The sequence below is a fragment of the Pan troglodytes genome, chromosome 9, assembly GCF_028858775.2.
Source record: "Pan troglodytes isolate AG18354 chromosome 9, NHGRI_mPanTro3-v2.0_pri, whole genome shotgun sequence".
Lineage (NCBI taxonomy): Eukaryota > Metazoa > Chordata > Mammalia > Primates > Hominidae > Pan > Pan troglodytes.
The window spans coordinates 46,242,866-46,256,014 of record NC_072407.2 but is presented as its reverse complement, the minus strand read 5'-3'; the positions used below and the strand labels follow the sequence as shown (position 1 = coordinate 46,256,014).

Genomic DNA, 13,149 nt, shown 5'->3' with positions numbered 1-13,149 from the left:
CAAATTAGGAAATTGGTTCAGATGAGGCCGGCAGGAAAGGCAGGAGTCAGCTCATGCTGAGCTAGGTCACGTTCATTTTTTTAGGCACTATGCTAAGTGCTTTACAGACACTACCCAATTTAATTATCATAGCACCTTGTACGTATTAATATCATTCTCTGACAGTTGAAGGAACCAAAATTGGGACAACTAATGTGACTTGTCTGAGGTCTTTCCGCTAGGAAATGAGAGACTGGAATTCAAATCAAAGCCTACCTGACTGTGAAATCTATAATAATAATAATTAATATTAAACTGTATTATACTGCCTCCATGCATATCAGACATTAATGGTTTTTCACTTGTTCTCAATTTAGCTCCAAGAAGCCAAGGAAAGAACATTCTTTATCCATTCCTCTATCTCACAGACCTCTGCTTTCTCTTCCTTTACCTTATGTGGCTTATTAGAAGGGGCTGCTCTGGAAATGTACAGGAGGGTCATGTCTTCTCTGCCATGAACTTGAATGTCTAGTGCTCCTGAGCCCAAGCGTTCAGGGACAGGATGGGCATTTCACAAGGACAGCAGTCCCACCCACCCCCAGAGACATTGCCATCATTTGGGATTGCAAATTTATGTGTTATGTCTCCCTGAAATGGAATGATTTTGTGTTTTAACACCTCACTGAGGACATTCCATCTGCGTTCCTTTTATATGTTCAAACACAATTTTCTTTTTCAGAGTTCAAGACTTCAGCAGAAAAAAAATCACCTCATTAAAGGAAAATTGTGCCTTATCCCCACTACTCGAAGATGCAACCATCTCCCTGGTCACAGCCACTTTTTTCCTTTTTTTCTGTAAGTACAGGATCCAAAATTTGCACAAATTAAAAAAGCTGCATCTAGAATAATAATTTCTGTAGGCTCAGCAAGACTATTCTTCACTGCATTTGTGTTTGAAATTGCAGTCAAACAGTGAATGAACATCCCCCTTCCCTCTGACACAGCCGCTGCAGATTGTGAATTATGGCTGAATACCAAAGTGTTATTTAATGCAGCTGGGAAGGAAAGGTGTGAATGATCGCCCATTACCACTTTATACCCAGAGATCAGTCTCCAAGTTCAAGGATTTTCTCTTAGCCATGCCGGAAAAAATTACACAGGCCGCTACTAGCTTTTATAACTCCCTTAGGCAATGCTGGAGCCATAAACATGATGAGAATGAAGTCTTGCCATGTGTATCTAACAGCGCCAAGGAGAGTGGCTACCTCAGTGCTGACTCAGCCCTTGGCTCGTGTTAAAGGTTTAACACATTACCTAGTTGTCTCTTTGGGGATCTCATTCCAGGCAGGGTCAGACTGTGTGTGCATGGTTACTAGTCTCCAGATACATCCGTTATATAACCGAGCTCTCCTGCTGTCATTCTGAGAGGGAAAGAAAGCTTTGCACTAAGCTCAAATGCCAATGATATGGGGCTCATTTCCATGGTCTCTGAGCAAGTAGGTGTCCTCCATAGGCTAAGTCTTACATATCTTCCACGCTCAAATTCACCTTCTATGAGGTTCCCATCTCCAATTTGTTATGGTTTTCAATTTAATCATCTACAATCATCTATGATGCCGGCCAGTACCACGTGGCCTCACCATCCATAGCTGATTGGTCCACAAATGGACACTTGCCCCAAAGAATGTCAGTCTGCAGGTCCATGGGGGTGAGCTGTAAAGAAAGCTCTGCCCAACCAGTCCAATGGACACTTGGTGGATCAATCCTCTTCCTGGAGGAATTATATCTTGAAATATATAAAGATAGTTAGGAGATTGGTAGAAGGGCCACAAGTAGATGTGCCAAGATACGTAATGAATAGCTTACTTGGGATAATGACAGAGCACCAGAGTGGGCATTGGCAAACTCTTTCTATGCAGGTAAAGAAGAGCCAGTGAGGTCAAAAGATATATATATATAGAATACAGACTAACCTTTCAGTTGCTAAGCTAGGTTTTTCTCTTTAACTTTTTACTATACATCCTTTCCTGTTTATTATTTTTATAATTCTGATTATGCATCTTTTCTTGTGATTTTCTTACGATTTTATAGGCTTAGAGCTGTGTAACCATCTTCATTTTGATGTGGCCTGGAAGCACAGCTAAGGTCTTGATTATTTCTACAAGATGCCTGCAGTAATTTAGCTGTAAAGTATTTGTTACCATTCAATAAATATTCATTGCTTGGGTTACTGGAGTAACTCTTAATTTTTTGCAACCAAAACAATCTAATTAACCCCAGAAAAAATAAGTGAGAGGATGTAGCCAAACATAACATACCTAGCATAGTGCTTTCACCAAATGGTCTTTAGTGTGGAATTTCTATGTGATGTTTTTTCACTTATGACCCACTTTATTTTTCTTGTAACAGCACTCCATTGTATGTGTGTGTGGTGGGGCAGGGGATAAGGGGAATAATCTCTCTCCAGTATAAGAAGGTAAGTGACTCTACTGGCAAATAGGATTTCTCTACTCTTATATATTTCTAGTGAATCGAGGGACTGAACAAAGCCTGGCACTGGGAAAGACAAACACACAGCTATATGAAAATCATTATGTGAAACAATACATTATAGCAGAATGATCCCTGATTTAGGAATGGAACGTGGATGATAGGGGGATTAGTAATTCTAGATCCAGCTTGGATTCCTTCTTGTCTCCGTGACTCATCTCACATGGGCAGGTCTCTGGTATAAAGGAAAAAGCTCTCTAATTAGGAGCCCTAGAAGCTCTTCTGTAAGAACACCCTGTAAAAAAAGAGAAAGTGTGAAACAAAATTATTTTCATACTATGGGGAGGGAGGAGAGCCCTGGAGGCTTAGAAGAGATATGTAGTAGCCTAAAAAAAGTCAAGGCCCTGGAGAATTTTGCAATGTATGACCATGAACTGACACCTCTAGGCAGTAGAGCAATAGAGTAATGTGGGAGGGAGAGTGTCATGGACAGAAAAATATCACCCAAAGATATCAGAACCTAATGGCTAGAAACTGGAAATGCTAATTTATAAGTAAAAAAGGTATTTTTTTGAGGTTCTTCAAAAAGTTAAATGTAGAACTACCATGATGATTCAACAACCTCACTTCTAGGTATATAGCCGAAGAGATGGAATTAGTATGTCTGAGAGATATCTGCATTCTCATGTTTATTGCAGCGCTATTTACAAAAGCCATATATATATTACAAAAAACATATATAATCAACCTAAGTGTCTAACAGATCAATGGATAAAGAAAATGTTGTATATATACACAATGGAATACTATTAAGCCATAAAAAAATTCTGTATTTGTGGCAACATGGATGAACTGGAGGATATTATTTTAAGTGAAATGTGCCAGGAACATAGACAAATATCACATGATCTTGCTTATATGTGAAATCAGAAGAAGCTGCTCTCATTGAAGTTGAGAGTAGAATAGTGGTTGTCAGAGACTGGGGAGGATGGGGGGAAAGAAGGAATAAGGCAAGATTGGCCAAGGAGAACAAGGTTCCAGTGAGATAGGAGGAATAAATTCTGGTGTTTCACTGCAGAGTAGTATGACTGTAGTTTGTGATTATACTGTATTGTGTATTTCAAAATAGCTAGAAGAGAAGATTTTGAATGTTTTCCCCATAAAGAAATGATTAATGTATGAGGTAATAGATATCTCAAACACTCTGGTTTTTACACAATGTATTCATGTATTAAAACATCACACTATACTTTATACATATATACAGTTATTAAATGTCAAAACCAAATTTTTAAAAAGGTACATGAAAAGGTCTTTGATTAATTGGTATGCATATATGGGTTGATAGGAGAAATGAAACCTAGTGTTAGATAGATCAGTTGGATGACAATAGTTTATGGTAATGTATTATACATTTCAAAATAGCTAGAAGAGAATAATTTAAATGTTTCTAGCATAAAGACAAACATTTAAGGTAATGGATATCTCAAGTACACTGATTTGATCTTTACAGATGATATGGATGTTTTAAATTTTCACATGTACCCCAAAACTATATGCATCTGTTATGCATTAACTATTTTTAAAATTTTCACTTTTATTTTTTATATTTTCTAACTTTTAACCTGAGGGGTACACGTGCAGATTTGTTACATAGGTAAACTTGTGTCATATGAGTTTGTTGTACAGCTAATTTCATCACCCAGGTATTATGCCTAGTACACATTACTTATTCTTCCTGATCCTCTTCCTCCTTCCATCCTCCACCCTCTGATAGGCCTCAGTGTGTTTTGTTGCCCTCTATGTGTCCATGTATTCTCATCACTTAGCTTCCACTTTTAAGTGAAAACATGCAGTCTTTGGGGTTTTTTTTATTCTTGTGTTAGTTTGCTAAGGATAATGGCCTCCAGCTCCATCCATATCCCTGCAAAGGACATGATCTCATTCTTTGTTACGGCTGCATAGTATTCCATGAGTATATGTATCATATTTTCTTCATCCAGTCTATCACTGATGAGTATTTAGGTTGATTCCATATCTTTGCTATTGTAAATAGTCTTGCAATGAACATATGCATGCATGTGTCTTTATAATAGAATGATTTTTAAAGAATGGGTCTTTGCAGATGCCATTAGGTTAAGCACCTTGAGATACGGCGATTATACTGTATTATCCAGGATGACTTTAAATGCAATCTTCAATGTGAGAGGAAAATGCACTGTGACCACACAGGCAGAGATTGCAGTGAAGCAGCCACTGACAAATCCACTGGCAGCCACTAGAAGCTGAAAGAGGCTAGGAAACAGCTTCTCCCCTAGCACCTCTGAAGAAGTACAGTCCTACTAATACCTTGATATGACACATTGAAACTGATTTTGGATTTCTGATGTCCAGAACTATGAAAAAATAAATTTCTGTTGTTGTAAGCCTCTAATTTTATTAGAATGTGTTACATAATTATGTAACAAGTAATTATGTAAACATAATACACAGATTACATACATCTGTTATGTATAAACATAATACAACAACTCTAGGAAACTACTAAAACAGAAGAGAACAACCAGAAAGGCAGACAGAATAGGTGGTAGACACTAATGCTAAAGGTTCAACTTTCTGTCCATCCAGGGGACTTTATGTAGCAAAGGGACCTTGTCTTAGACAGAATGGTACAAACTTCCTAATTCTTGGTCTTATTTGAGATTTTCTACTAGTTGAGCAAATATAGCTTTGAGCATAAATATGGGAGAGTTTCTATAAATAAGGTAACAGGTAAAGTACTTTGAGCAATAATGGAACAGTGGGCTACTATTCTTATGTCACCTTCCTAAATTTGGGAGCCTTTTGTTGTTGTTGTTCTTGTTTTTATTTTAATGATGAGTTCATTGATATACAAAAGATTTGTTGACTAGGAAGCAGCTGAAAAACAAAAAAGTAACTTTATGGAGGCTTTCCTAGTGGTCTCTGGCATTTCCCAGGTTAGATGAATAGGATTTCTGAAGATGAAGCCTGCTCATATGTGCCCGGTTCTTTTATGCCCTGGCTTTTTTCCTCCATGCTGCTACTCTTGGCTCTCAAGTCTGCGGTTGGCTACTCCTACTCACTCTTTCTGACTCAGTTTAAAACTTGCCTCTTCATATTGGCCACCCAATCTAAATTAGGACTTTCTTATTCAACTCTGTCACTGAACTATGTTCTACTCCTTCAGCATTAGAACAAAGGACTGCGTGCATTTATCGATGAGACTATTTGCTTGCTGTCTGTCCTCCCTCTACTCTGTGCATTTTATGACTCATCCCTCTCCAGTGCATCAATAGAAGTCATTGGTGATGGGATTTGTCTGGTGCTTTGGAATCCCAGTGATTTGTAAAGGAGAGCCAAGTTTTTCATACACTCAGAAGTAAGCCTTCACATTTTTATTTATTACCTTTCAACATAACTCATTTATATTCTAGCTTATTATGGAAATAGAATAAGATATTTTGGAAGGCAGTGACTATAATTTCATCCACCTATTAGAACCACTCTCTTCAGCCCTCAGGCTGCTGGGTTACAGCAGACAGCTCATGGTCTTTATGACAGGAGTTCCCTATGACTTATCCTTTCAAGCCTTACCCCAAGGCAATCACCCAAAAATCTCTGTTTTGTACCCAACTTTTAATTGGAAATGCTCTGTGAAGTCATATTATCTGCAAAAATGTTCCCTGCCCACAATAAAGACTGCTTTCTACATTGCTAAGCAAGAGTCTTTAGCATTTTTGGTGCCTAAAAAAGTGGCTGGCACAGATAAGGAGATCTGTAAATGACTACCAAAAAAGAAAATCAGCTCTCACGTTTATATAGAACTTCCCAGTTTGCAAAGGACTTCTAAAATCCTTTGCTCACATAAACCTTAGAAGAGGCTGGGCATGAGCTTTATTCCTTCCTTTGGTTTGTGAGACATTTATTCTCTTGCCCTCCTGGCACTTAAATGTGCTGTCTGGTTGCTCTCCTCCTCTTTTCCTGTAGATAACCTTGCACTCTAGCTTGTGGGATACATGTCAGATTCATAGTCTCTTAAAGTTAGAAGGACCCTTAAAATTAGGGCAACTGCTTTGTTTTACACAAAAAGAGGGTAGGTGGCTGGAGAAGAGGAGTTAGTTAATGGCAAAAACAAAACTAGAGACAGTCTTTTATCTTATGCTGCCCCTCTAAAATCTTTTTATCCCCATAACAATATCCCATAGATATTTATCAGTAAGTACTGTTGAAGACAACATGCCTTTCATCCAGCTGGGTCCCAGACTTCAAAAACCAAGTGATTCCCAAATTCAGGCCCTTTTAACCTGATCATTCCATCTCTCCAACCTATTATCTTAGATGTTTATATCTGCCTTCTTATAAACTCCTCTTCTCTTGCCAGGTAACTTCTAAAATTTTTGAGGTTGTACTCATAATTAATGATTGGTTTTCATTATTATTTCCAGAGAATGAGTCCAGAGGGATATATTAGGGGTGGTGAGGGGAAAAGAGGACGCAGCCTAGCTAGTACAATCAATATAAATTGTGACAGCTACTGATATGGCCAATGTCTCAATCATATCATGCACATTCTGCTGCTGCTGGGGATGAAGACACCTAACTAAAATATATGATCTGTGTTGAAAAATACCTTCTAATTTACAAAATGAATGACTTTCCCTTGCTATTGGAATATGACCTATTATGATATATCTGACTGAGCCACAGCTTCCCAAGCTGGAAACTGGAGAAAATTTAGCAAAGGTTTTTCTAAACCTAAAGAGTAATAAAAGGATGGTTATTGGGTTTGAGGAAGTCTACCTAAGTGTGGTTAAAGTAAACCATATTACTACTTCCTAAGGCAAAAGACTGGTCTAAAAATTAAAATTAAAATTAAATGCGGACTTTTTGTCTCCCTTTGAACCTATCAATTATTTGATCTGTATCTCTCATTTTCTTTACCCACAAAATGCTGAATAACTATCTTGAAAAGCTGCTGAGAGGATTAAATGAGATGAATAAAAACATTGTAGCATGATGTACACAGTATAATGAATGATTAAGAAAAGCGGCTCAGCCTCCCTTGCCCTAGTACATTTCCTATGCTTCCTCTTTCTGCCTTCTGTGATTGTATTAAAATGGTCTGGAAAACAGTAATGTATCTGCCTGGGGAGGACTCCCAGCATGACTGCTGGGATGCAGAAAGAATCAGAATCACTAAAGCAACACACATATAGCCGAGGGAGGCAGAAGGCAAAGGCTTCTTTGCAGGCTTTAGGCTTCTGTTTAAAGTTGCAAAGACAGCCATTCCCCAGTGAACCCTCAAGCCAGGAAACTAGGGGATGCTCTGCGAAGTGATTTTCTCTCATGCCTGCTCTAATGTATTGATGCCTTCTCAATACCTAGAACACGTAGTCTCAGCAGGTGAACAGGAATTTTCATGTATTTCAACCACAGGAATAAATGGATATCCAAAACTCACTTAATGTGTAAGGAAGAGCAACACCAAAGAAAAAACACACAACAACCAGAAGTAATGTTCAAGGTAGCCTTAAATAAATGATGGAAAACTTTACCTTTAATTAAATTATTTATCCTTAGAAGGACTCAAGGCATTTGAAACAATAACAGATTTCTATGAATAAGAAATAGTCGAAATATTGTAAATTAAAAATAAGGACGTCAAAGTTTAAAAGACTTTAGTGCTCTTCTTTGGTGAAGAGCACTAAAAAATGATAAATTGTTGCTGAGACCATTTGAAGAATGACTAGAACATAGAAAGCAGAAGGGATCTGGCTAATGGAGCAACAGAGATGTGCAGACAACTCACATCTTGTATCATGTCTGGGACAAGATGACTTGGAGACAAAAGCAGCTTCCCCTGGGTTCCCCTTTGAGAACCATGGAGACACTTAAGTGCAAATTTACTGCGAGAAACAAGCTTTCTATGCAGAATGTAAAGCTCTCTAGTGGATCACACCTAGAGTTGATATTGAAACTAGAGAGACCAACTACCCAGCCTAAGGCAACCCCTAGACACTCAAAACAAAACCAGCAAAGGAAGGAAAATGGGAATTGGTCAGCTGACCCTGGACTAACTTGGTTAAGTGTCTCTAAAGTGAGAGAGTCCTGAACAACTTTGGAGTAGATTTAGGTGACGATTTCAATAACACCAGAAAATTGGCATATTAATGCATTTTAAACACCTCTCTCCTTTCCTTAAAATAATTGGGCATCAACAGGGCCACATGTAGAAACAAATACAAACAAATTACAAAATATAGTAGTTACATATGCCACATAATCTCATTGGAAGGTTATGAAAGAAAATAGCCAAAAAGTTCTGCCAATTTGACAACAAGTTGCCAGTCATTGCTGGTGGTGGTAAAAATTAGTGGTGGCCTTATTCTGAGGATCAACCAAAAAGGCACAGTATGCATGAAATCAAAGACACATACAAAGAATGTGCCTTACAGTAATATTGCAAATAGCTTATTGACTATCATTAGGGAATTGTTAAAGTGACAATAAACAAGTAAACATATGCAGCAGGGGTGGCGTTTCTAATTAGTTAAGTCCAGTTGTTTCTTGGCTATGGAACAATATTCTATATTTGCCCCCTCTTTTCCGACTCCAAGGAGTACAAGTTTGCCATCCTTCCATTTACAGGGGCTTACAGTTGTCCAGAGTGTTGAAGACTTTTTCACAGGGGAGGATATATGAGCAATTCACAGTTCATTTTCTTTCTAATCATCTGAATCTTTCCTGCTGGCTCTTGGGTCTGTGACCTCTCCAGTGTTTTTCTCAGCAGACATAAGGGGAGAAGAAAAGGGGCCTTCAAGATACCACTGAAAGATCCGAAGGAAGAAAATTACACAAAAAAAATGCATGGATCGATAGTTCAAAGTATAGCTTAGCCATGATATTAAATACAGATATAATATGAGAAAGTGGTAATTGTCCATTTTATTTTTTAAGAAATTATTGCCGATATCTATAAATGCTGCTGAGACTTACGTTTGTATTCTCTAACCAGCCACTTTAATGAGTTGCCATTAATAGGAAATTTCTTGGATCTCAGTGTACAAACACTTCAATCTGCAAATAGAGCTTTATCAATTTCCTTCTTTCCAATGTCTCTTAAATTGTGGCTATTCTTCTTTACCATGTAATGTAAAAATCCTACAGTTTCACAACTCAGTATAATTTTGGATTTTCGCTCATAACTTCTTTTCTTTCCTGAAACCTCTCACAGACCCCTTACCCACTTGTTCTTAGCTGACGACCTTCCTTCCTGTTACTTTGAAAAAATAGAGACCATCTGACTGGTGTTCCCTTGTTTTACCTTCATCACATCTACAAATGCACCTACATCTTTATCCATATTTTCTCATTAAAATGACAGAACCCTGCTCCTCTCTAAGGTCAATAAATCCATTAGTATACTGGATCCCAGTGTATTTTCTTTGAGCAAGTAATTTGCCTCTGCAGAAAACTTATTTATTCATTTTCTCTTTTACTGTTTTATTCTCCTTGCCCTCCTCTCTCTCCATAAATTACCACCACCGACAAAACAACATGGTCTAGTATCATTCCTGTTGAAAACAAAGCAAAACCTCATTTGAGAACATATCTTGCCTTAAGTTTTGCCTTTTTTTCTGCCCTTTTCTGCCTCTTTAACCCATTTCATTCTGGCTCCCTCTCCCACTATTCTACCAAACTCATGTCACAGTCACCAATGACCTGGATGTTATCAAGACTAAGGAACAATCCTGAGTCTTAGACTTACTTAACACATCAGCATATTCAGCATGCTTCGCCTTTTTGAAACAATTTTCATTTTGGTTTTATTAACCCTCTTGTTGCAACTTTTACTTTCATTTACTCCATCTTCCCTACTCAATCTCTTGTGTTTAGAACACCGGGGCCAAGTTTGGGATCCTCCTCCTTCCCTTTCTCTGTCATATCTATTTGGCTGTTCAAGTTGTTTCCCATGGTTTTAAATACTACTTATTTTTGGCTGGGCGCACTGGCTCATGCCTGTAATCCCAACACTTTGGGAGGCTGAGGTGGGTGGATTACTTGAGGTCAGGAATTTGAGAATAACCCGGTTAACATGGCAAAACCCCATCTCTATGAAAAATACAAATAAAATTAGCTGGCCATGGTGGCACGCATCTGTAATCCTAGCTACTAGGGATGAGCTGAGATGATGCCATTGCACTTCAGCCTGGGAGACAGAGCAAGACTCTGTCTCAAAAAAAAAAAAAATACTAATTTTTTAGTGACCCCCAAATGCCTTACCTCATGTTATGACTTCTCCCCTGAGCTTGCATATTCATGTTCATGTATGCAACTGTCTCCCTGCTGTTACTGAAACTTTGATCTGTGGCCCCTGCTTCTCCTAAAAATCACTCTCTGTCTTGCATATCACCAAACAGTATCATTATTTCTCCAGTTGCTTAAGCCAATAATGTAATAGAGTCTTGATGCTTTCCTTCCACACAATTTGCAAGCTCTATCAGTTCTGTCTTCAAAATATCTCAAATCTATTCACTTTCCCCCAACTCCATCTCCACTCTCCACACCAAGGCACAATCATGTTAAGCATAAGCTACTATAGCACTGATTTCTAAATACTGATTTCTCTGCTCCTACTGTTGCCTCTGCTCAATTCCATTTGTCACACAGCAGGGGACTCTTTTAAAAATGGAAATCGTATTCTGCCATCTTCCCACTTAAACCTTAACACTGCTTTCCACTGCACTTAGAATAAAATCCAATCTCTCATCAATACTTGGTGTCTGTTTGCCCCTCTGGTCTTATTGTGCTTTGCCTTTCCTTTGCTCACACACTCAACTACTCTGTTTCCTTTGTTGTGGTTCTAAGCCCTTTTCAGCTTTAATATCTCAGCTTTCATCAATTCCCCTAATGCTTATCTCCAGGCTCTCCTTGCGGCTGCATGTTCTTTATTCCTCAGGTTTTCGCTAAAATGCCACTTTGTTAAGGCTCATTCCTTGACGACTCTATCTAAGAGCTTTCTTTCCCCTCATGTTTTTAATCATTTTGCGTATTTATTTTCTCTACTCTACAAGCACATCTAGAATGTAAGCTCCCTAAAAGGAGGGACTTCTATGTTTTCTAAAACTCGCTATATTTTGACCACACATATAGTAAATAAAATAGTATAGATATTAACATATTTGTTGAATTGGTAAACATATTTTAAAAGATTATTTTCACGTGTTTAAAAAATACCCCACTATTTATTATTCTTGTATGTATCTTTTATTTAAAATAATTTTTGAGCTTTAAAAAAATACCTTTCTGGAAGAAATTGAGATATGATTAAGTTCTTTAATTCTTGGCACCTACCAACCACATTATGTCTTGATAAACAGATTTCTTGATATCAAACCATGCTTCATTCTCAGCTTCTACATTATTTGTTTAGGTTGTGTTAATGTTTTAATTCTTTGTGGTGTTCTTTTTGGTGATACTCTATTTAAGGTTTTCATATAGAGACAATGAGGTTATTTATAGCCAATAATTTGTAGTTTCTTATAGTTATCTTATCTCTAGAGCAGCAGTTCTCCACTGGGTGAAATTTTATCTCCCCGATGACATTTGATAATGTTTAGACAAATTTGTATGCTGTCCTAAACTAGGGGAGAGAGGTGTTACTAGCATCCAGTAGGTAGAGGCCAGAGATGCTGCTAAACATCTCACAATGCACAGGACAAATGCCCATAATGTAAAATTATCTGGCCCTAAATGTCATTAGAGCTATGGTTGAGAAACCCTTCTCTAGATGTTGTTATATCTCCAAACTTTGCCCTCTACATCTATGTGGGGTGTAAAAGCCTCCAGCCCTGGCAGACACCCAGGTTTGGCCCAAAAAGAGCTGTTCTTGACAGAAACATCAACTGGGAAATATGGGAATAAATTAAAGCCCTCCAGGCAGGGATTAATGTGACTTCAGATCTCCAGGTCTGCATTTGAGCCAACTGAATACAGTTTGTATATCTACATCCAGGATATACAGTTTCTTTTTAGTACGTCCCATGCCTGTTAACATAACCTACGAGAGATACTGTTGAAGGCTTTAGTTTCTGATGAGTTTCTCTTCTTTTCTTCCCCAATCTTTTCTGCTTGAAAATCTTAATTTCAAGGAAAATCTTAATTTCTAGGCAATGCAGCACATAAAATACTAACACAGTTCTAGCATATTAAATCCATCCTATCCATTTGCTTTGGTTAGCTATTTATTTTATAATTAAGTTTTGTTGTAATATCTTTAAAAATATTGATTAATTTATATCAAAATCGCTGTGAAGAGATACTACCATAGTATCAATTTAACCTGTGAAGAACCTGCAACAAAAGAGCTAAGGTGATTTGCCTAAAGTCTTACAACTTAGTAGACCACCAGTGCAACGTGGTTCAAGATTTTATACTTCTCATCACTCTGCTATCTTACCATTCTAAGAAAAAAAACTAATTAAGCTAATAGAATAAAAACTAAACTTGTTAACATGGGCGTTTAGGAGGAGAAATTGTTTGGTTATGATTGCTTTGTTGTTCTGTGTATTTTCCTCATATTCAAATACTCATTTGAAAAAAATGTGCCAAGTACTTAATGTTTTAGAAAGATAAAACAATCAGGGGTAAAAAATTAAA

General features: G+C 37.6%; 1 long non-coding RNA gene across 1 annotated transcript in view; it reads left to right on the top strand.

Moving 5' to 3' along the window:
• The window catches only part of LOC104008471 (uncharacterized), a 66,039-nt gene that overhangs the window by 13,184 nt on the left and 39,706 nt on the right, over positions 1-13,149 (top strand). Inside the window, exons 3-4 of the long non-coding RNA XR_683068.5 lie at positions 719-834; positions 2,389-2,455. This is a non-coding gene — a long non-coding RNA (uncharacterized LOC104008471). The remainder of the gene's footprint in view (positions 1-718; positions 835-2,388; positions 2,456-13,149) is intronic.